Raw genomic sequence first — 24,918 nt, forward strand, 5'->3', positions numbered from 1 at the left:
TATTTAGGAAATTTGAGTGCTCACCATCATCCCTAACCTATGTGTGTAAATTTCAGCATCACCATATCTTTATAATATTTGGAGAAATGTGAGAGTGTGTCCACTAAAGATTCCCTTCCCGAAAGAGTTCTTCGTGGTCCCCAGAGCCTGAGGAAGAAACGGACGCTGGCACTTGCTCAGTAATTGCAGAGAAATGAGAAATCTTCTCAGAAAGTTTTTCCACTCACTGTGGAGTTCTCCTCATTAAACAGCCCCTTCCCAAGATCACCATCACAAACTCATACATTCTAAAATGCTTCATAGACCTTTGGAAACAGCCTGCAGCCCACCCACCTCCAGTGTCTGTCTTGGGATACAGGGAAAGAACAGGAATAAGCAAGATAACTCATTGCACCTGTTTGGTTAACACTGCCCGTAAGCAAATTCTGAACCCGTGAGTGTATGTGTGTATGTTTCTTTGGAAAACAGAAATGTGGAGGTTAAAATTAATTCTAAATGCTTCAAAAGCATGAGTTGAAGTCACCTAAACACTATACTGCTGCTGGCATGTCATCAACATGATTTGGCTTGAAATAATTCTTAGAAAACACTCCACTGCAGAAAGAACAGAAATGCACTATCTCCAAAGAAAAGACAAGGAATTGCTTTGTGAGATTACTCCATTTGTCAAGTGAGTGAGTTGGGCTGCTCACTGGGTACGAAGGCCACTGTCAGCCCTAGTCTAGAATTCTAAGATTCTATGTATTCATATAGATGCACACACACATATGTATACATAGACATATGTAAAACATAAATTTTAATTGGTTCCAAGCATATGATAAATAGTGTAATACTATTTAAAACTCACCAGAACAGATGAACTGGTTTGCAAGGCAGAAATGGAGACAACAGATGTAGAGAACAAACGTATGGACCCCAAGGGGGGAAAGCGGGGGTGGGGGGGATGAATTGGGAGATTGGGAGTACCATATATACACTAATATGTATAAAATAAATAACTAATAAGGGCCTGATGTATATAAATAAATAAATAAATAAAATTCAAATTTAATTAATTAATTAAAATAAAACTCACCAGGGGCTTCCCTGGTGGCACAGTGGTTGGGAGTCCGCCTGCCGATGCGGGGGACAAGGGTTCGTGCCCCGGTCCAGGAAGATCCCACATGCCGCGAAGTGGCTGGGCCCGTGAGCCATGGCCACTGAGCCTGCGCGTCCAGAGCCTGTGCTCTGCAACGGGAGAGGCCACAACAGTGAGAGGCCCCCATACCGCAAATAAATGAATGAATGAATGAATGAATGAATGAATGAATAAATGAATAAATAAATAAATAAATAAATAAAACTCACCAGAATTCTCCATCCTTAGCATTAAGCTTATGATAAACACAGAAATTTCCTACCAAATGGAAAAAGGAAGTTTTTCAAAAGTAAAACCACGCCCAAGGAGCATCACAGGATTTTGTTAGGTTAAATGTTAGATTAAAATCCTGCTAGTAGGGACTTCCCTCGTGGAGCAGTGGTTAAGAATCCGCCTACCAGTGCAGGGGACACGGGTTCGAGCCCTGGTCGGGGCAAATCCCACATGCCGTGGAGGAACTAAGCCCATGCACCACAACTACTGAGCCTACTCTCTAGAGCCCATGAGCCACAGCTACTGAGCCTGAGTGCCACAACTACTGAAGCCCGTGTGCCTAGAGCCCGTGCTCTGCAGCAAGAGAAGCCACCCAATGAGAAGCCCGGGAACTGTAACAAAGAGTAGCCCCCCGCTCTCTGCAACTAGAGAAAAGCCCGTACACAGCAACAAAGACCCAAGGCAGCCAAAAATATAAATAAATAAATAAATTTTTTTAAAAAATCCTTTAAATGCTGCCATAGTGAAACTTGGAAAATGTTACTCGATTTTCAATTAAATTTAATACGCCATGTGATTTATTTACTTAATTTTATATATAGATTTTGTTGTGTTTTTTTTTGCTGTTTGTTTTTAAGGAAATGTCCCTCACCTGAAATCACACACAATGTAAAATTGGAAGTGTCAATGGAACAAAAAGAGGAGGAAGGCTCCAAGTCTTTTTTCCAAAAAGGCAAGGAAAAACCATTAATCCTTCAATCTCAGGTTATCATAAATTCGTAAAGCCCCCTCCTCTTCCTCCTAGGCCGACAAACCCAATCCCACCCTCTGTCTCCATTCGGTATGTAAAAGCATTTTTTCTTTTTAGCCAATGAGAGGGGCTGGGTAAGTGCCTGGGTGGAGGTCAGGTCTCTCTGGCACCGCTCAGCCTGAGGCCGGGAAGCTTCTCCCTCCTTCTTCCCCTTCACTGATCCGTAACATCAGAAGAAGGGTCTGCCCAGAGTAACTTGCACCCGGGCGGAACAGGCACGTTAAGGCTCCGAAAGGGCAGGAAAAGAGAAGCGCTCTAACTGGAGCACTGGAGACCTTGTTTTGCCCTCAAGAAGCGAAAACTGCCAGGCCTAATTCCTGTGGTTTCCAGGTGTCGTGGGTTTCCAAGCTCACAGAACATCGTCCTCTTTATAGTGGTTTGCAGACAGTCCCTGGCTGGTGCAGGTCAGTTTCCCGGTTCACAGCGCTTCCTGTCTAAGGAAAGGTTTAGGACCCGCACCAGCCAAGAGACTTCCAATTAGCCCCCTGAAGTTTCCGTGCTCTGTGGTCATCAACTGTGTCAACCACTCCCCTGCCCAACCTAGCTCCCTCTTAATGGGGTGTGAGAGGAGGAGCTAGACAATAATGTTACTACTATTTTCATTTTTTAATTAACCCAGGAGAAATACAAAATAAAGTAAACCTTTTGCGGGTGGGGAGTGGAATGAATTCCCAAGGCATATTATCGTGACCTTTTTTTCAGTGATCTGCACCGAGGTTCTGACCTCTACAGATGCCTAAGCATTTGCTGCCAGAGATATTTCTTCTGGGAAAAAAAGGAAGGAAGGAAAGAAGGAAGAAAGGAACCTACAAAACAAATACAAGTTAGCTGTAGTCTCTCTTAGCAGATGAATAGCACAGATATCTTTGTTTATATTTTTGCACATTTTCCCATGAAACCTCTCATAGCCCTCTCTGCCCACCCCCTCACCCACTTCTCAGCAAACAAAACATTTCAGCAAGGATGTGAGAAAGAACAGTCATTTCTTAATGTGGGAAACCGGTTTTATTTATGAACATGCGCAGTTCATTGTTGCCCTGGGGGATGCTTGTGTCTGAACTGTTTAATGAGAGCGAACCAGGTCTTTGGGCAGGACTGACTTGGAAGCAAATAAAACTTGAGCTCTGTGTGTACACAGGAGAGAATGTTAAAGAAAACATGTACTATTGTGGATTTGGGACCTTCCTTTCAATTCTGATTATCCACACCTTGTATTTTCTGGAATGTTTGATACATTGGTGGTCTGCACTTGCAAGATTAAATGTTATTAAATGTTAGCACTGGAAGGGACCCAAGAAGGTCATCCATTGAGTCAATCTTCTCATCTTTGCAGGGAACAGAGACCCTGAGATGTTGTGACTTGGAACTAAATTCAAAAGATATAAACAACCCTTGAAGACAGGGGAAGCCTGGAAGGCAACGTTCAGGTCTAACCAGCAAGTAGCAGGACCCCCATGTAAAATCCTCTAGGCAGCCATCCTTCCACAGGGATGAGGTTACCCAAGAGGCCTAAGTCTGCATAAAGCACTGCACTTGGGAGTCCTTCCCTCATCCTTTCTTCTTCCCTGCTTCCTGAACCCTAGCCCTTCGGTTTTCTAATGAGTCCTGTCTGGGTGAGAGTAGAGGACTAAAGGAACAGGATACAGGCTGTCTCATATGCACCAAATGCACAATGTCCACTTCGGCTAAACCCTCTTAAATTGCAAGAGGTAGCAAGCTTTATTTGAGTGTTAATAACATATGTGGCCCTGGTAAGAAGAGAGGATATGAGAAAGAGGAATGGCGCTCAAATCAAAGCAAAAGCCAGCTGCTCCTTCCTATCTCTCTGTAAGCATAAACCAGCACATAAGTAGTCTCTGTTTGGAGGCACAAGGGGAAGTCAGGGAGAAAACACAAAAGGGGAGGCCTCTCAGATGGAGTTCTATTTATTTTAATTAAATTTATTTATTTATTTTTGGCTGCGTTGGGTCTTCGTTGCAGTGCGCGGGCTTGTCATTGAGGTGGCTTCTCTTGTTGCGGCGCATGGGCTCTAGGCGCATAGGCTTCAGTAGTTGTGGCACGTGGGCTCAGTAGTTGTGACTCACGGGCTCTAGAACACAGGCTCAGTAGTTGTGGTGCACGGGCTTAGTTGCTCTACGGCATGTGGGATCTTTCCGGCCCAGGTCTCAAACCCGTGTCCCCTGCATTGGCAGGCGGATTCTTAACCACTGCGCCACCAGGGAAGCCCTATTTATTTTTTTTTTACAAGGGTTAAAGGGCTTCTTTTGAAAGGCAAGCCTGGAATTTAAACCACTACCCCAAATAAGACATGACATTATCTGCAGACATCGCCTAATCCTCCATTGTGAAATTAACATTCATCTAAAAGAAGAGAGTTTCCTCTTTAAAGAACCAACCTTTAAAAAAATGTTTAAAATTTAGATGATTTTAGTTTCACCAATGAGAAAAATTAGAACTTGTTGGGGGAAAAAAAAAAGTTTGTTTCAACAGATTTTTTGGTCTTCTCTGCTAAGATTTTTGGTTCAGAAATTTGGACTCCTGCTGCATTAGAAATCTTTGGCTTTTGAGACGCCAAACAATGTTTACCAGATTTGGAGCTGGGAGTGACGTTTCTTCTCAAATGAGGCTACGGTTTCTCAGCCTACAACATCCCAGTTTCCAGCACAGGCTGTCTGATTCTTCATGTTTTCCCAATGAAGCTGGCTATGTAAGGCACAGTTTAAAGGACAATACTCTTATAGTTTGTACTACCTCAAACTGATGATTATATTTCATTTAGAAATGTAATTCATTTATTCACTTCTTAAAATCTTTGAGTGTGCTGATGGGCAAAGTAGAAATGAGTCAAATTTCCTTGTACATCACATCAGTTCTCTGTTAATTTACGCTCTGAAAAAATTAAGAATAATAAACTTTCATCTAAGCACCCTCAAATGTTACATCGTAGGGCAATTACAAAGCAGAGGGATTAATCAATCATGTGAATCAGATGCAAAGATTACAAAAAGTTCAAAATGAATAATGTTCTATTCTGGAAGAAAACCTGTTTCTTTTGAGCATCACAGCCATGAAGTGGTACATTTCTGATTTAGTTAATAAGAGCCCAATTATATTTGAAATGTAGATTAATTCTCCTAAAAGCATTAATCAATTTGGCAAGGACACCTCAATAATAATGCGGTCTCTTTATTGCTTCCATAGTAAGATTTTGCCCCCATAACCGTAATCAGCTTATTGATACAAATACCTCTTTCCTTCAGTTGATTCAAATAGAACATTTCATAGGTGCTTTCAGCTGATGGGATGGTAAATAATTTTTAGACTAAAAGTTGAAGTGGATTGATTAGAAGCAATTTTTTCTGTTTTCCACAATAAAAAGATGAACTACATGGTTCGCCAAGCCAATTTGTAGAGCAACCTCTCCTCTCTAATTGCTGCCACACTAATGTAGTAGAAGCCGAGCGCTAGGAAGTAGATAAATCCATTTACCCAGCCATGACATTTAAGTAGCAAACACAAGTACTGGATTTTTCCATTACCCTTCATTTCAGCCTTGCTACGTTCCACCTGTGACCCTTATGCGATGAGGGCAATGTGCTTTCATACAATTTGGTGAGTATAAGAAAGGTCCACTTCAAAATGTTTGAGAGCAGACTAAAATCATTTTTTAGAAAAGCATAATTAAGTCCATAACCAACCTCACTAATTTCTGATAATGTATTGCAAAACCAAATTATTTGATAAACACTCTAATAAATGTACATCATGCCTGAGGGGGGAAATTGCATATTTTCTCTGTCACAGATAACACAGTCTTTGTCACCAATAATCCCAAACTTGAATAGTGCTTTTATTTCATATAAGACTTTATTTCAACAACAGGAAGCAGGCAAGTTCTCCAAAAACACCCTGTGTTCCTTTGTTGTATATCTTACCACAGAGAAATGGGAACGCATCTTCAAATAGATTCCATGTTGAAATGCGTATCAAAGAAAAAACTCTGTATCTTTATTTTTCACAACTCTCCTAAGACATTTTAGTCTCAGCCAAAGTTTCTTTAGGTAAGTTATCATTGAATGGGTACAGAGAAGCTCCCAGGGATGTGTCCTTCTGGAATATCATCTCCATACTTCCTGGCACAGGGAATAGTACTTGGAAAGCAGTAGATGGCCCATGAATGTTTGCTGAATGAAGGATGAATGTTTACAGGGCCCTTGGACTCTTAGGGTGGGGAAAAAACCAAAGCAATAGTTTTAAACAAAGCAAAGTAAGTCAGTTTTATTTTGTTTTCTTTTTTTCCCCAAAGGACTTATTCTTGTCCTCCAAAAAAGAAATAAAGAATATTTAGGATTTTTACCTCCAATTGAAATTTCTTCAGTAATTCATCAACACTACACCTGAAGCCAAAGCATTCGCTTCAGAGTTGAATTCAGAAGCTGATTCCACAAAAAATCAACCTCAAATATAGCATCTTCTGCTTCAAACAACTCCGTGCAATACCGCAAAAATAGAGGACAGTCCTTGGAGGATATGCTATCTGAAAGCTAAAAGCTTTACCCTTTTCTTTATTTCTGTTGTTTACTTAAATTGCTTGGTAAAAGATTTATCCACCAGTTCTTCCTGGTGTAAATTTAATAGCCCAGATATTAAAACCATCAAGTTCGAGGTTAGAGAGGAAAATGCCAACCTTGCTTCTTAATGGCAGCAGCCCACCCAAAGATGCTTAAACACCATCAACAGTATCCTTGATGCTTTAACAAGGGTACTTAAAAAGCAATTAAGTATGCCAATCTCAGGCTGAAAACAATTTTAAAATAACACATGCATTAAGTCCCTGCTTCTTGACAAAGTAGTGATTTGCACTACATGATTTAGATACTGTGCATCGTTACAGCCATTTCCACAAAGCAGGGAAGTGCGTGCTAAGGAAGATTCATGCTATTGTAAGTTCGGTTCTTTCTCCCCCGTTAAAAAACAAAACTGCATACAATCGACTAACAATTTTGAGTAACTACCAAAAACCTCACCACTATAGGATACATTGATATTAGCTAAGAGCTAAAACTTAATATTTATTGGCCTTTGACTATTAAGATACAGGAAGTTGGAGGATAGAAGGCAGCAGGATGGAAAAAAGAGGTGTAGGTAAAGACTTTGCACTAAGGAACTTTCCTCCAAGAGGGTACATTTGAGTTGAAGTTGTGCCAAAGGTCACAGATGGTGTCAAACACTATTACATCCTCAGCAACCGTAACTGGGGAGGATGGGTGGTAGCTAAGTTCAGGACGTTGAACTGGGAGAACAATGACAAGATGGACCACCTGGACAGCTGAGCCTACGCAGTAGCGTGGATTGTAAGGCCCACCAAGAGGTACTTCCCATCCTAGGGCTGAGGCGCAGCCCATGGCTGATTGAGGGAGATCCATTTAGCAGCAGATAGTACAAGGCAAGGAATGCGATGGTGAACAGGAAGGAGCAACTCTAGGTAAGGAGTTCCACAGCCAGGTCCTTTGGTCAAGCCAAGACCATGAGGATATAAAGGTATCTGAAGACTTTACACTTTTCTGGAACCAGTGTGTCTGGGCAATCATCAAAGGTTTGGGGTTCCACTTGTTTTCTCAAAACTGTCCTGGTAAGATGATTACAACCCCTTTCTCAGATGGGAGAATTTGACATCAACAAAGCCTTCTTCTTTCCTGTTCAATGTAGACAGTGCTTCAGGCTCTGACAGCCACTTTAAAAATGCCCAGATGTTTTTAATAGAAAGCAGTCATAGCTGCATAGCTTATCGTCAACAAAATCAGAGGCAATAGGGTGAAGGTGTTAGGAACACAGGCAGTGAGGCCACAAAAACTGGGTTCCACCATGTACTAGCTGTGTGACTTTGGGCAAGATAATTAATCTCTCTGAGCCTGATCTGTAAAATTAGGACAACAAGTAATTTGAGGATTAAATGAGGTAAACTATGTTAAGAATTTAGCACATTCCTTGACACTGTGGGCCATCCAGGAGTGATTACTGTTGTTGTTATCATCAGACAGCAAAATGCTACACTGGACAAGAGCTAGAATCATATTTGGGCCTCAAAAGGCATAATCCTCCCAGTGTGAGCCACAGCTATTTTTCCACCTCAAAATCTGCTTTGGAATATAGCAAGGACAAAATAAATAATTGACTAAATGTTGAATCTTCTGATTCTGAGCATTTTTCATTTTCCTGTGGCCTCTGCCCATGTTCCAACTATTTCTAGATTGCTCTCCTTAGAAGCAGTTTTGTATGTACTCTAGAGAAGTATTTGTTTTAATACACGTTCAAACCAAATGTAATTAGTAAAACAAGCTTCTGGGAGAAAAAAATTGTACTGTGCATTCCAACGCCAGTTTTCAAATTATTCATTTGGTTGATGCCTCTCATGTAGGTAATTAAGAAATAACTGCACCCTGAGTGTAGACAGTAAGAAATTAAAATGTGTACATTGTCCACTCTAATGAGACAATACCTACCCCGTAAGGAAAAAGTCACTCTACTTGGAATGCTCATAATTACTTTAACCTGAGTCATTCCCACTGGTAAGTTATTAAATTCCTAAATGCTCGTTCTATCAAAATGTGTTTTTTCTCAAAGTAAGGTGATATACAACTGGGGCCTTGAAGGAAAGGTAAGTTTTGCATAGGAAAATAAATATAGAGAAGGAAAGAAGATCAGAGGCAGAAAGAAAAGGAAGAGTAGAAGATGGAGAGGGAGAAGGTTAGATGGTGGTCAGGCCTGACGGTGGCTATAGGTCCCAGATCCCCAACCAGGAAAGGTAGCAGGCTATTCATCATGCATCCTTTTACAAGTAGCTGTACCTGGCTCCTGAACAATGCTGAATAATATCTAGGGGCTGCACATCAAAATAAAATAAGTCCCAGACAACCAGATACCAGAAAGAGATTATTTCTTGAATGGCCCCTGAGATTCCAGGTTTAGGGACAGTTCTATGATAATTATCCAAGAAGCTGAATACAAGTTTCCCCACTCTCCGAAAGTAAAGATTTCCTATCAAAACTTTCGTAAGCAGAAATGGTGTAAAGCAAGAATCAATTACCTTAAGACACATCTTGCTGACAGGGATGCACAAAATAAATGGAGATAAAGCACAGATGCTCACAGACACAAAGCGATGGCAGCTTGAAGCTGAGAGGCAGAGTGTAGTTCCTGGGGAAGGAGCTTGTGGTGCTACTCTGCTGCTCGAGATGGGGTACATGCTGCCTCTATAATGGCTCACTGCAAAAAAACACTGATGCTATTTTCGCTTTTCACCAGTTTTTGTAAAAGCAAAAATACTCCTCAGATTTCTTTTAGTTAACAAAAACAGGTACTAATGTAGGTCTTTTGTAAAAGTGACGTGGCACAAAGCGAACTTCTGAAAAGCAAGGGATACCTGTATGTATTATTATTATGGACCCTGAATACTTCATTCTCTTAGACTTTCTTTGATCTGGGATCTTGGTTTGTGTCCAACTGCCAAGGAGTTTAGGTAAAAGTGAAAGGGAGCTTCCTTACAGCTAGTGAAGAGGGAGCTGGAGTAGTAGGTGGGCTAGGAGAGTGAGGAAAATGGGAGTTTGAAGGCTGTCTAAGTTTCAGTGCCCAGGAACAAGGCTCTTTCCGTTGCACATTATTTTAATAAGTTTAGAAAAATGGTTGTGTTTCAACAAAGCACTGTGGAAACATACAGTACCCTTTCTCAATCATGGTACATACAGGTAGAGAGGACATTTGTTTTTAAATGTCCAGTCACATAAATTAACTGGAGCTCCAGACTTTTGAAGGAAAACTAGACTGGATTTAAATAATTGAAGACAAGCAGAGAAAACATCTTAATAAAACTTCATAATTTGACTCGCAGTTTCTTGAGCCATTAGTGCTTACTCTTATTAGGTACATGATTACCAAGTGATTGGTGAGTATCAGTTAATAACCTGAACATTTATAGGGCCTTTTTATCTAGCTGAAAGCTGACTGTTTATTAGAACTACTTTCATCCATCTTCCCCAACCTGAATTGCCCATTCATCCTCTGTTATTTTCTTTTTAAAATATTATTTTTATATTACAGTGCATGGCCCCAAAATGCCATACATTTGTATGGTGCACTTCACAGAGAACTTTCACAATAACTATTGAATCTATATTATTTAGCTTCAATTTTAAATTAAATCTGTCACTGTAAATCCCTAGAAGATAGTGGTCGAATTTATGTAAATTCTCTTGATACAGTTCATAATCAATAATACTTTTGATGATGATGCTTTTTTTTAGGTAAAGATATATCTGATTTTTAAAATGTACCATAAGCAAAGCCTTTTCAACTTTGTTTACAACATAAATTTAACCACACAGGAAAGAGTAGTTAATATTAATGAAGAAGATGAATGAACCAGGCCAAGGCAGCCAAGACTGCTCAATATTTGAAATTCTATACTTTACATTTGTTAACAAGTTTAATTAATTTGGTGAATAAGTGAGCTGTGGGCAAGTCACTTACTAGTTCTCTGAAACCAATTTGCCTTGAAATTATTAAGAGATGTTTAATTGATTTAACTTGAACTAAGAGGACAAGGCTGAAACACTTTGCATCAAAACAGAAGCTTCACTAAAATGATTTGATGTACCCTGAGCCCTATAATCTGAAAAGAAGATGAACAAAAGCACATTAACCCTAACTGCCTGGTCCAGAAAGCCTCCTGAATGAGATGGGACCAACCAAGGAACTCTGATTTGGCTGCTGCTGCTGTCACCTTACATAACTTTACATGTTATTTCTGCAAACACTTAATAGCTATACCAAAGACCAATTCCCCCAAATGGGTACAAATCCAAAACAATTTTCATTTCTTTATTGTACCAACTAACAGACTGAGTGTATTTCTTACATGAAATATAATTGTTATCATCATTTATATTTTATATTTTATTTAATTTTAATGGCAATATATTCACAAGGTACAGGAATCAAATAATATATAAAAATATACAGTAAGGGGCTTCCCTGGTGCCACAGTGGTTGAGAGTCCGCCTGCCAATGCAGGGGATACGGGTTCGTGCCCCGGTCTGGGAAGATCCCACATGCTGCGGAGCGGCTGGGCCCGTGAACCATGGCCGCTGAACCTGCGCGTCCGGAGCCTGTGCTCCGCAACAGGAGAGGCCGCAACAGTGAGATGCCCGCATACCGCAAAAAATAAAAATAAAAATAAATAAATATATATATATATATACAGTAAGAAGTGTCACACTCACCCCAGTTCCCATCACCACTCCAACAGGTAATCACTTTTATTCATTTCTTCTAATCATTTTAGAGTTTCTTTGGATCTAGAAGCAAACATGAACATGTATTTTTATTTCCTTTTCTTTTTTCCACAAAAGGTTGCATGTTATATAGTCCGCTCTACACTTTTTTTTTTAACTTAACAATGCAGTTTATCCTGGAGATCTTTTCATATCAATTTTTCTTTGGTTTTGTTTTGTTTTTAACGGCTGTATGCTATTCCATTGTATGAATATGCCATAGTTGTTTTTTTTTTTTGTAAACTATGTCCTTGTTGATTTACATTTGGGTTGTTTCCAATCTTTTGCTACTGCAAACAGTGCTTCAGTGAGTAACCTTGTTCATTCATTGCAATTTTTATTCTAAGGCCATGCTTGTGAATGTTTTAATCATCACAGCCATTTTATATATTACCATTTCATAACAATTAAGCATGGCTAAATAGATGCAGCCATGGGAACATAATAAGAACCAGAAGAAACAAGCACCTTTATGCTGTGACCTACATCTTATGTATCAGATGCTAGATGCAAATTACCAACCTCATTAAGGGCTAGAGTCCTCATATTCATTATTTCCCCTTTTGACAAAAAATTTTTTTTAAATTTTTAAGAATTCATGGTTCAGGCTCTGTTCCAAGCACTGGAGATACTACAGTAAATAAAGGAAGCAAAGTCCTAATTTTATGGTACTTATACCCTAGTAGAGAGATGCAGAAAATTTATAAATAAATACATAGCAGCAGCCTTTCTCTCTCACAAAAACCAGAGGAGACCAGGTACAGGTTAAAATTTAGAAGGCCCTGGTGAGTAAATTTCCCTTCATGTCCATAGTTTAGAAAGAGACAAGCAGTTGCCATTAAACCTCTGGCTTCCCTAGAGCTGTGACTCATATATTTTTTAATTATTTGTGGACAAATTTTATCTTGCCTGTTTATGGTCACACTCCCAATTGAGAAAACTCCATATTATAGAAATGTTGATTCTCAAAATTAATCTATACAAATATAATGCAATTCCACTCAAAACCTCAACAGGATTTTTCGTAGAACTTGGCCAACTGATTTTAAAGTTCACCTTGCCCTACCTGATATGAAACATACTATAAAGCTACAATAATTAAAACAGTATGCTACTGGTGAAGAAACATCGATGGGCAAGGATAGAAAGTCTATAAACATTTTAATATGTACAAGAGAATTTAATACTAAATGGACTGAAACTGCTGTTTTTAGAGATCACAAATGACTGAAAATTGCCAACTGTGTATGGTACAGTCAAAGGTACAATAACATTTTACATAGGGTAACATTTTACATAGATAAAAGACAAATTAGCCCCCAAAATCGACTGTCCATTTTGGGAGAGGGGTAATTTGGTTAGATCCTTATCTCATACCAAGCATAAGAATAAATTATTTTATCAATTGTATTAACAATGTAGATATTAGAAGTATATACAGAAATATATATTAGTTAAAGTATTTAGTGGCTGTAACAGATAAATCCCCAAATCTCAGCAGCTTAAAAGTCAAAACACATGTTTCTGATTGTGTAGCTCCTCTCCAAGAGGTGATTCCAATCCTAGCACTTTCCATATTGTGGTTCCACCATCTTCAAAATGTAGCTCCCCATTTCTCCCTGGGGGTTATATTCCTTACAGACAACCAAAAGGAAAAATAGTATAAAAGATGGCACAGGCAAGTCACGGAAAATGGCACACATTCCGTTAGCCTCTGTCCACATTCTGTCAGCCAGAACTCAATAGCACAGCCACACCCAGTTGAAAGGAAGGTTGGAATATGAAGTCTGGCTATGTGCTCAGAAGGAAAAGAGCAAGAGTTGACCGAACAGCTAGGCTGTGTCCACTTCATCTATACATTTTTATGTGGAGGAAAACTAGGAGCATATGTTTGTGGGCTTGTGGTAAAGAAGATTTTCTTAGGCCAAAAGTGAAAAAATGAAAGATTGGCAGACTTGACTTCATAAAGCAGAAAAACCTAACCATAAAAGACACCATAAGCAAAGTTTAAAGGACAAATGAGAAACAGGAAGAAAATATTTATAACATATAAAGCAAAAGATTAATGTTGCAGAATACAAAAGTTACAAATGGCCAATAAATATGTGAAAAAGTGCTCAATCTCACTAGAAATCAGTGAAATTCTACTTTAAAACGAGGAAAGGATATTTTTTTACCCATCAGATTTGTAAAAAATCTCTAAATGTTTAAAATATCCAGCAATTCCTCTTCTAAATATCTATCTTAGAGAAATGCTTCCCAAAATGTTCAAAGTAAAACGAAGAATTTTGTTGTATCATTTACAATAATAAAAAATTGGAAATTACATAAATGTTCATAAAGAAAAGAATGGTTAAATAAACTTCACTACATCAATATAATGGAATATTATGCAGTAATTTTTTATGTAGATATAGACACACAACATGGAAAATTCTCCAAATATACAGTAAGTGAAAAAATAAGTCATGGAAAAATATATACAACATGGTCCTAATTTTGCATATATATGTATATGATTCCTATATGAATATTTAACTGTAAATGTGTGGAAAATAAAATATTAAATATCCTGAAGTATACACACCAACCTGATAAGTGTTTTTTCCTGATAAGTGTTTTTTCCCTTCCCCCAACAGGAGGGAAGATTAAAGGGGATATTTTTCTTATATAATCTGTTTTCTTTGAATTTTATTAGAACTATATAATGTATTACTTGTTTTTTTGTTAATTTAAAAAATATTTTATTTTCTTTTATACTATAAAATACTATACACAAAAATTTGCTAAAACTAGAGCAATATAACTGAACATGCTTGTTTATATTTTTATTGAGATATAATTGACATATAACATGAGCTTCCAATGTATAACATAATAATTTGGTATTTTTATACATTGCAAAATAATCAAAATAAGTCTAGTTAATATCCATCACCATACTTGGTTAAAATTTTTTTCTTGTGATGCGACTTTTTAAAAAAACTTTTAAAATTGAAGTATAGTTGATTTACAATGTCATGTTAGTTTCAGGTATACAGCACAGTGATTCAGTTAGACCCATATATATATTTTTTTCAGTTTCTTTTCCCTTATAGGTTATTATAAAATATTGACTATAGTTTCCTCTGTTCTACAATAGATCCTTGTTGGTTATCCATTTTATATATAATAGTGTGTATATGTTAATCCCATCTTCCTAATATATCCCTCCCCCATAACCATAAATTTCTCTGGATATATGCCCAGGAGTAGGATTGCAGGATCATATGGTAATTCTAATTTTAGTTTTTTAAGGAACCTCCACACCGTTATCCATAGTGGCTATACCAGTTTATATTCCCACCAATAGTGTAGGAGTGTTCCTTTTTCTCCATATCCTCTCCAGCATTTATTATTTGTAGACTTTTTGATGATGACCATTCTGACCAGTGAGGTGATACCTCATTGCAGTTTTGATTTGCATTTCTCTAATAATTAGTGATGTTGAGCATTTTTTCATGTGCCTGTTGGCCATCTATATGCCTTCTTTGGAGAAATATCTATTTAGGTCTTCTGCCCATTTTTTGATTGGGTTGTTTGTTTTTTTGATATTGAGCTTGTACGATCCATTTGTACATTTGGAAATTAATCCCTTGTTGGTTGCATCATTTGCAAATCGCATCATTTGCAAATATTTTCTCCCGTTCTTAGGTTCTCTTTTCATTTTGTTTATGGTTTCCTTTGCTATGCAAAACTTTTAAGTTTAATTTGGTTCCATTTGTTCGTTTGTTTGTTTTGAACTTTGTTTTATTTTTTGTATACAGCAAGTTCTTATTAGTTATCTATTTTGTATATATTAGTGTATATATGTCAATCCCAAGCTCCCAGTTCATCCCACCACCACCACCACCCCTGCCCCCACTTTCCCCCCTTGGTGTCCATATGCTTGTTCTCTACATCTGTGTCTCTATTCCTGCCCTGCAAACCAGTTCATCTGTACCATTTTTCTAGATTCCACATATATGCGTTAATATACGATATTTGTTTTTCTCTTTCTGACTAACTTTACTCCCTATGACCGTCTCTAGGTCCATCCACGTCTCTACAAATGACCCAATTTCATTCCTTTTTATGGCTGGGTAATATTGCATCGTACATATGTACCACATCTTCTTTATTCATTCGTCTGTTGGTGGGCATTTAGGTTGCTTCCATGACCTGGCTATTGTAAATAGTGCTGCAATGAACATTGGGGTGCATGTGTCTTTTTGAATTATGGTTTTCTCTGGGTATATGCCCAGTAGTGGGATTGCTGGGTCATATGGTAATTCTCTTTTTAGTTTTTAAGGAACCTCCATACTGTTCTCCATAGTGGCTGTATCAACTTACATTCCCACCAACAGTGCAAGAGGGTTCCCTTTTCTCCACACCCTCTCCAGCACTTGTTTGTAGATTTTCTGATGATGCCCATTCTGACTGGTGTGAGGTGATACCTCATTGTAGTTTTGATTTGCATTTCTCTAATAATTAGTGACGTTGAGCAGCTTTTCATGTGCCTCTTGGCCATCTGTATGTCTTCTTTGGAGAAATGTCTATTTAGGTCTTCTGCTCATTTTTTGATTGGGTTGTTTGTTTTTTTTAATATTGAGCTGCATGTGCTGTTTATATAGTTTGGAAATTAATCCTTTGTCCGTTGATTCGCTTGCAAATATTTTCTCCCATTCTGAGAGTTTTCTTTTCATCTTATTTATAGTTTCCTTTGCTGTGCAAAAGCTTTTAAGTTTGATTAGGTCCCATTTGTTTATTTTTATTTCTGTTACTCTAGGAGACAGATCCAAAAACTTACTGCTGCGATTTATGTCAAAGAGTGTTCTGTCTATGTCTTCCTCCAGGAGTTTTATAGTATTCAATCTTACGTTGTGATGGAACATTTTAGGAAGTGCAAAATAATAATTTGACTCTGGTTTCTTATTCCACATGTAAGGAACTTGGAATTTGCCACTCCCTTCTAACAAGTAAAAAGCAGAACAGACTGAAACATAAATAACTCTTCTAGTATTTCTAAGAAAGATGAGGACACAGAGCAAATAGCTACTCACAAGACTGGAGACACAGACAGGTGAATACAGGGTGTCACCGCTTACCAGAGGAGACTCATAAGTGGAAACCTCCAAAAGAACAGTGCCAGGTAAGAAAATCTGAACTGTAATTGACAAGTTGTTATAGGCTAGGTATGGACAAGTCTGAGAGTAAAACATCAGGGGACCCAGTCACAGGGGGACTTTTGTAAGATTTACCCCAGAAGCTCTACCAGGTCCTCACAGTAAATTAAGAGGAAAATCCCCTCATGCTCTGGCAATGGGAAGGAAATAGGAACCATATTGAAATATGCCAGGGACTTCCCTGGTGGTCCAGTGGTTAAGACTCCACACTCTCAATGCAGGGGGCCCGGGTTCGATCCCTGGTCACGGAACTAGATCCCACATGCTGCAACTAAGAGCACACATGCTGCAACTAAAAGATCCCGCATGCCACAACAAAGATCCCGCACACAGCAACGAAGATCCCGCATGCTGCAACTAAGACCCAGTGCAGCCAAATAAATAAATATTTTTAAAAAAGAAAAAGGAAAAAGAAATATGCCAGAACAGTTTGTTCTTCTTAACAAGGCCTGCTCTCAGGGGAAACTTAGTTAATCAGAATCTAACCTGTTGGAGTATTATCACCTTTCTGAGTCAGCTCTAGCCTTCCACATGGTAAAAGAGAAATACCCAACTCCAGCCCACCTCAAACTACAGAAAATCAAAGCTAAAGGAAAAAGTCCTGAAAGAAGCCAGAGGGGGGAAAAAGAAACACCTTACTTACAGAGGGGAAATGATAAGAATTAAACCCGATTTCTCAGAAACCAGGCAAGCAAGAAGAGAGTGGAGAAAAAAAAATATGTCAGAAACTCTGATCTACATAAAGTAAGGAAGAGCACTGAAGAAGGAAAAGTGAAAGTAAAACTATATTATTGAGGTATAATTGAACATTAGTTTCATGTATACAGTGTAATGATTTGTTATTTGTATATATTGCAAAGTGATCACCACAGTAAGTCCAGTTAACATTCATCCCCATCATGATGAGAACTTTCAAGATCCACTCTCCCAGCTACCTTCAAATATGCAATATAGTATTATTAACTATAGTCAGCATTCTGTACATTACATCCCCATGACTTATTCATTTTATAACTGGAAATTTGTACCTTTTGATCCCCTTCACCCATTTTTATTATTCTTAATTGATCTAACCAAATAATAATAGCAAAAGTGTATTCAGTTATGTATATTTATATGCTTGTATATGCCTATATATATTCATATATATGTATGTATGTATATATGTGTGTGTATATATATATAGATGTATATATGAATGACAGCAATGATACTAGGGATAGGAGGAAAGAATTAATATTATTTTGTTATTATAAGGTACTCAACCTACCTATAAATGGGAATAGTGTTATCTGAAAGTGGATATGAATTAGTTGTAAATGTATATTGCAAACTCTAGGGAAACCACTAAAGAAAAATAAAAAAAGAAGTATAACTGATATGCTAAGAAGGAAGAGGAAATGTAATCATATAAAATGCTCAGTTAAAACCACAAAAAGCAGAAAAAAGAGTGGAAGACAAAAATGGGAACATATAAAAAACAGTAACAAATATGGTAGTCATTAATCCAAATATACCAATAATCACTTTGAATACCAATAGCCTAAATGCACCAATTAAAAAATAGGAATTGTGAGAGTGGATCAATCACCTACCCAACTATATGTTGTCTACAAGAAATCCACTCTAAATATAAAGACACATACAGATTAAAAGTACTTGAATGGGGCTTCCCTGGTGGCGCAGTGGTTGAGAGTCTGCCTGCCGATGCAGGGGACATGGGTTCGTGCCCCAGTCTGGGAAGATCCCACATGCCGTGGAGTGGCTGGGCCCATGAGCCACGGCTGCTGAGCCTGCGCGTCCGGAGCCTGTGCTCCGCAACGGGAGAGGCCCGCGTACCGCAAAAAAATAAAAAAAAAAAAAGTACTTGAATGGAGAAAAATATACCAGGCTAACACTAATCAAAATAAAGCAGGAGTGGTTATATTAATGTCAGACAGAGCAGACTTCAAAGTAGAGAGTTATCAGGGAACTTCCCTGGTGGTGCAGTGGTTAAGAATTCGCCTGCCAATGCAGAGGACACAGGTTCAACCCTTGGTCTGGGAAGATCCCACATGCCATGGAGCAACTAAACCCATGTGCCACAACTACTGAGCCTGCTCTCTAGAGCCCGCGAGCCACAACTACTGAGCCCGCACACCACAACTACTGAAGCCGTGTGCCCTAGAGCCCATACTCCACAACAAGAGAAGCCACCACAGTGAGAGGCCCATACACCGCAACGAAGAGTAGCCCCCACTTGCTGCACTAGAGAAAGCCCGCACGCAGCAACGAAGACCCAACGCAGCCAAAAAATTAAAAAAAATAAAGTCACGAGGGATAAAGAAGGGCATTACATAACAAGATAGGAGTCAATTCTCCAACAACACATAACAATTCTTAACATGTATGTACCTAAAACAGAGCTGAAACTCTATGAGGCAAAAACTGATAGAACTGCGAGGAGAAATAGATGAATCCACTATCACAGTTGGAGGCTTCAACACCCCTCAGAAATAGACAGATCCAGTAGGCAGAAAATCAGTAAGGACGTAGTTAAACTCAACCATACTGTTAATCAACTGGATATAATTGACCTCTATAGACTACTTCTTGCAACAACAGCAGGACACCCACATTTTTCTCAAGCTCACATAGAGCATTCACCAAAACAGACCACATTCTGGGCCATAAAACACATCTTAACAAATTTAAAAGAACAGAAATCATATAATGTCTGTTCTCAGACCACACTGGAATTAAACTAGAAATTAATAACAGAAATATACCTGGAAAATCCCAAAATACATGGAGGTTAAACAACACTCTTCTAAATAGCACATAGGTCAAGGAAGAAATCTCAAGAGAAATTTTAAAATATTTTGAACTACATGAAAAAGAAAACAAAAATAATCAAAATTTGTGGGATGCAGCAAAAGCACTGCTTAGGGGGAAATTTATAGCATTGAATACACATATTAGAAAAAAAGAAACATCTAAAATCAGCAATCTAAGTTTCCAACTGTGAAAACTACAAAAAGAAGAGTAAATTAAATCCAGAGTAAGCACAAGAAAAGAAATAATAAAAATTGGAGTAAAGAATCAATGAAATTGAAAACAAGATATCAACAGAGAAAATCAACAAAACCAAAAGGTAGTAAAATTGAAAAGATCAGTAAAATTGATAAGCCTCTTGCCAGGTTAACTAAGAAAAGAAAAGGGGGGGGCGGGGGATACAAATTACCAATATTTGAAATGAAAGAGGGGACATTACTACAGACCCCATGGAAAAAGATATTAAAGGAATAATATGAACAACTCTATGCCCACAACTTTGATAACTTAGCTGAAATGAATCAGTTCCTTGAAAGACACAATTTGCTAAAGCTCACACAAGAAGAAATAGATGATCTGACAGGCCTGTATCTATTAAAGAAGTTGAATCCATAATAAATAACCTTCCAAAAAAGAAAACACCAGGACCAGATGGATTCACTGATGAATTCTACCAAACATTTAAGGAAGAAATTATACTAACTCTCTATAATCTCTTTCAGATGATAAAAGCAGAAGGAATACTTCCTAACTCATTCTATGAGGCCAACATTACCCTAAAACCAAAACCAGACAAAGACATTACAAGAAAAGAAAACCACAAACCAATATCCCTCATGAAAATAAATGCAAAAATCTCCAACAAAATATTAGCAAATCAAATCCAAAGAAGTATAAAAATAATTCTGTACCACAATACCAATTCTGATGTGCAGGTTTTACCCCCACACCAAGCTATTCTCTGACAGCTGGGAGTCCTACAGTTCAACTCAATTCTAAGACAACTCAATTCTGACACTATCTACCCAGGGATAGCATCAGATTCCACAAGTTAAGAGTTCAGTCCCACAATACTGCCTCCACTTCAGATGACAACTGTGAGTCCAGATTGTGACCTGTGCTTCCAACAGACAGACTATAAATAAGTTTCCCATGACCCCTTTCTTGGATTTGATTAATTTGCTAAAGTAGCTCACAGACCTCAGGAAACCAGTTTACTAACTAGATTATCAGTTTATTACAAAGGATATAACTCATGAACAGCCAGATGGAAGAGATACATAGGGCAAGGTATGGGGAAGGGGCAAAGAACTTCCATGCTCTCTGAGCACACCACTCTTCCTAATTCTCCACATGTTTACAATCCAGAAGCTCTCCAAACCCCCTCTTTTTGGGTTTTATGGAGGCTTCATTATACAAACATGGTTGATTAAATCATTGGTCATTGGTGATTGAACTCAATCTCCAGCCCCTCTCTCCTCTCCAGAGGTCTGAAGGGTGGGACTGAAAATTCCAACCCTCTGATCACATGGTTGCTTTCCTCAGCAACAAACCCCCACCCATCCTTAGGTGATTTCCAAAAGTGACCTCATTAACATAACAAAAGTCACCCTTATCACTCTCATCACCTAGGAAATTCTGAAGGTTTTAGGATTTCTGTGGCAGAATAGGGACTAAGACCAAATATATATTTCCTATAAATCATAATATCATAACCACCAAGTAGGACTTACCCCAGGTATGCAAGTCTGATCCAACATTTGAAAATCAGTTAATGTAATCCATCACACCAACAGACTAAAAAAAAAAAAAAAAAAGAAAAGAAAAGAAAAACCACATGATTAAATCAATAGATGTAGAAAATCATTTGATAAAATCTAAACCTATTCATGACAAAAACTCTCAGTAAGCTAGGAATAGAGGGAAACTTCCTCAAGTGGATAAAGATTATCTGTTAAAAAAAAAACTACACCTAATATTGTTAGGTAGCTAGTCAGACATGAGTGGGTCCTGCTGCATTCTGGAAGGGCTCTCATCTTTCCCTCCCCAACCTGGACACTGGTAATCAGAACATGCCCAGAAATCTTCCTTTTTCTAGTCAAGGACCACCACTTAATTTCCAGCCTTATCAGGACTAAGCAAGATAAAACCACCAACACAGATTGGTACAGGTGCACCAAGACCTAAAAGGTGACTCAAGGTAACCCGGGGCCAATAATGCCATATTTACGGTATCCCCACCACCACCACTCGCCCCCGTGGTTTTGCTTGGGTGCTTATGCATAAGCACCTGCCCACTAAGGGAAAGGTTATATTGATAAAACCTAAAACTGTCAATCAACTTGTGAGTCAGATGACATAGGATGTGGGGAGGGACTGCCACCACTCTAAAAAACCCAACCCTACGCTCACTGCAGGGCTTCTTCTGGTTTCCAGACAGCCCATTCTCATCCTTTCTCGAGAGCATACTTTCGCTTTGCTCAATAAAACTCTTGCTGCTTAAAACTGCTCTACAACTCTCTACTGAATTCTTTCCCTCGAGAGGACAAGAACCAAAGAATTGCCATTTCACTGGTAAAAATATCATGCTTAATGATGAGAAACTCAAAGCTTTCCCACTAAGATCAGGTACAAGACAAAAATATCCCCCTCACCACTCCTTTTCAACATTGTACTGGAAGTCCTTGTTAATGTAGTAAGACAAGAAAAGGGAGTAAAAGGTATACAGATTGGAAAGAAAGATATAAAACTGTCTTTGTTTACAGATGACATGATCACCTGTGTAGAAAATCTGAAGGAATCAACCAAAAACTCCTGGAACTGATGAGTAATTAGAGCAAGGTTGCAGGATACAAAATTAATAGATAAAGCCAATCATTTTCCTATATACCAGCAATAAGCAAGTATAACTTGAAATTAAAAACACAATACCATTAATATTAGCACCCCCAAAATAATATTCTTAGGTATAAATCTAACAAAATATGTATAAGATCTATATGATAAAAAATACAAAATTCTCATGAACAAAATCAAAGAACTAAATAGAGAGAGAGATTCCATATTCATGGATTGGAAGACAATATTGTCAAGATGTCAGTTCTTTACAACCTGATTTACAGACTCAATGCAATTCTAATAAAAATCCCAGCAAGTTATTTTATGGATATCAACAAACTGATTCTAAAGTTTACATGAAGAGGCAAAAGACCTAGAATAGCCAACACAATATTGAAGAAGAGCAAAATTGGAGGACTGATGCTACTCAACTTTACTTACTGTAAAACTACAGTAATCAGGACAGTGTGGAACTGGCAAAAGAATATATAACTAGATCAATGGAACAGAATAGGGAGCCCAGAACTAGAACCACATTTTAAAAAAAAAATTGAATCAAGACTTTACACCCTTCAAAAAATTAACTTAAAATGGATCATAGACCTAAATTTTAAATGCAAAACTCTAAAATTCTTAGACGATAATATAGAAGAAAACCTAAATGACCATGGGTATGGTTGATGCCTTTTTGGATATAGCACCATTAGCATGATCCACAAAAGAAATCATCGATGAGGGACTTCATTCAAATGAAAAACTTCTGCAAAAGACAATGTCAAGAGAATGAGGAGACCAGCTAAAGGCTGAGAGAAAATATTTGAGAAAGACACATCCAGTAAAGGACTACTATCCAAAATACACAAAGAACACTTAAAACTCCACAATAAGAAAACAGCTCAACTAAAAAATGGGCTAAAGAGGGGCTTCCCTGGTGGCGCTAGTGGTTGAGAGTCCGCCTGCCGATGCAGGGGATGCGGGTTCGTGCCCCGGTCCAGGAGGATCCCACATGCCGCGGAGCGGCTGGGCCCGTGAGCCATGGCCGCTGAGCCTGCGCGTCCGGAGCCTGTGCTCCACAACGGGAGAGGCCACAACAGTGAGAGGCCCGCATACCACAAAAAAAAAAAAAAAAATGGGCTAAAGAACTTAAACAGACACCTCATCAAGGAACATATACAGATGAAAAATAAACATATGAAAAGCTGTTCCACATCATATGTAATTAGGGAACGCAAAGTAAACAACAATGAGATATACTATGTACCTGTTAGAATGGCTAAAATCTGGAACACTGAGAACACTAAATGCTGGTGAGTTTGTGGAGCAATAGGAACTGTCACAAATTGCCGGTGGGAATGCAAAATGGTAAGCCACTTCGGAAGACAGTTAGGTGGTTTTTTTACAAAACTAAAAATACTTTTACCATATGATCCACAATCACACTCCTTGGTATTTACCTGCACAAAAACCTGCACATAGACATGTGTAGCAGCTTTATTCATAATTGGCGAAACTTGGAAGCAACCAAGATGTCCTTCAGTAGGTGATTGGATAAACTGTGTTACATCCAGACAATAGAATATTATTCAGCACTAAAAGAAATAAGCTATTGAGCCATGAAAAGAAGTGGAGGAAAATTAAATACATATTACTAAGTGAAAGAAGCCAATATGAAAAGGCTACATACTGCATGATTCCAACTATATGACATTCTGAAAAAGGCAAAACTATGGAGATAGTGGAAAGACCAGTGGTTGCCAAGGGTTGGAGGAAGGGAGGGATGAATAGGCAGAGCACAGAGGATTTTAGGGCAGTGAAACTACTCTGTGTGGTATTATAATGGTAAATACAATTGTCCGAACCCATAGAGTGAACAACACCAATGAACCCTAATGTAAACTATGGATGTTGGATGATAATGATGTGTCAGTGTAAGTTTATCAGTTGTAACAAATGTACCACTTTGGTAATGGGGAAGGCTATGTGTATGTGGGAACAGGGAGTTTATAGAAAATCTCTGTATATGCCCCTCAATTTTGCTGTCAATCTAAACTGCTCAAAAAATAAAGGTTTAAAGAAAAATGAACAATTCAAAATAATTATGTAACTTGCATACATATTTTTCAAAAGACAAAAGGCAGACTGGGAAAAATATTTGTAACATGTTAAATGTGATTAATATTGTTCATATGCAAAGAACACCTATACATCAATAAAGAAAGAAGCTCAATAGAAAAATCAGTAATATATTAGAATAAAAACTCACAAGATGAGAAGTGTAAATGGAGGGACTTCCCTGGCAGTCCAGTGGTTAAGACTTCGCCTTCCAATGCAGGGGGTGCGGGTTCAATCCCTGGTCGGGGAGCTAAGACCCCACATGCCCCACGGCCAAAAAAACCAAAACATAAAACAGAAGCAATATTGTAACAAATTCAATAAAGACTTAAAAAATTATCCACATCAAAAAAATCTTTAAAAAAAGTATAAATGGAAAATAACTGTAGTTTATGAAAAAATACTCAGCCCCATGAGTCATAAGAAAAATGACTTCCCAAGTTAAGGCTTCCCAAA

General features: G+C 38.2%; 1 long non-coding RNA gene across 1 annotated transcript; it reads right to left on the reverse strand.

The window, feature by feature from the left end:
• Positions 1–1,167: 1,167 nt before the first annotated feature.
• LOC113613473 (uncharacterized) lies at positions 1,168–24,660 on the reverse strand. Its single transcript, XR_003430270.1, has 3 exons — positions 24,614–24,660; positions 11,444–11,518; positions 1,168–1,230 (listed from the first exon to the last, which is right to left on the reverse strand). It is a non-coding gene; the product is annotated as an uncharacterized LOC113613473 (long non-coding RNA).
• Positions 24,661–24,918: the final 258 nt, after the last annotated feature.

Source organism: Aethalodelphis obliquidens, unplaced genomic scaffold, assembly GCF_003676395.1.
Source record: "Aethalodelphis obliquidens isolate GAN/ISIS:26980383/991018 unplaced genomic scaffold, ASM367639v1 scaffold88, whole genome shotgun sequence".
NCBI classification, from domain to species: domain Eukaryota; kingdom Metazoa; phylum Chordata; class Mammalia; order Artiodactyla; family Delphinidae; genus Aethalodelphis; species Aethalodelphis obliquidens.